Source organism: Helobdella robusta, assembly GCF_000326865.2.
Source record: "Helobdella robusta unplaced genomic scaffold HELROscaffold_42, whole genome shotgun sequence".
In the NCBI taxonomy this organism is placed as follows: domain Eukaryota; kingdom Metazoa; phylum Annelida; class Clitellata; order Rhynchobdellida; family Glossiphoniidae; genus Helobdella; species Helobdella robusta.
Genome location: NW_008704981.1, coordinates 315,926 through 316,923, shown reverse-complemented (window position 1 = coordinate 316,923; position 998 = coordinate 315,926).

The following is a 998-nucleotide window of genomic DNA, read 5'->3' as shown; positions in this document are numbered from 1 at the left end:
TCTCTCTCTCTCTCTCTCTTACTTTCTTTCTTTTTTTCTCTTCTTTCCTTTTTTTACTCTCGTTCACTCTTTATTCTTTCATTTACTTTTTCATTCGTTCGTTCTGCCCTGCAGCATTTTGATATAGCCCATCTTATGTACGTAGTTATTTATCCCGAACACCTGGTTTGTCTTACAACATTGTCTCAGGGTCGAGATTTCATTTGAAACTTTATAGTATTTTGTTATAGATCAGTTATTTTTCGGTCAATTCATTCGTTCTTTCATTCATTAATTCATACTTCAAGTCATTCATTCACTTATTCATTCATTTGTTTAGCCATTCTTTCATTCGTTCGTTTTTTAAAATCGTCATTTTATGAATTTATTGCAATATAATTGTGGTTAAATTTTTTTCCATGTAATCATCAATCTCAAGTAAATATTCATAATAACGGCCAACTGACTAAGAGTTCACTCACTCAATCATTTTCTCACTCACTCACTCAATCACTTACTCACTCATTCATCATTTATTTAAATAATCAATCAATCAACTAACCAACCAATCTATCAATCAATCAAACTATTTCTAATCCAAAACATGAAAAATAAACTTTAAAACCAACCATCCAATCTATGAAGCTTTTGTCATCTTTCTATTGTTCATCAATCAATTAACCGATCAATCAATCAATCATTAAATAAATCAATCAATCAATCAATCAACCAGCCAATCAATCAATCAATCAATCAATCAATCAAACAAACAAACAAACGAACGAAAGAAAAATATATATTGTTCAGTCACTCGATCGATCAACCAACCAACCTACCAATCATCATCTTCATCATCATTGTAGTTGTTGTAGCCATCAACATCCTCATAATTGAACTCTCTATCTTTATCATCATCGTCGTCATCATCAACATCGTCATCTTCATCATCTTTTCCACCATGCTCACTATCTTCATCATCTTCTTCGTCATCATCAACATCGTCATCTTCATCATCTTCA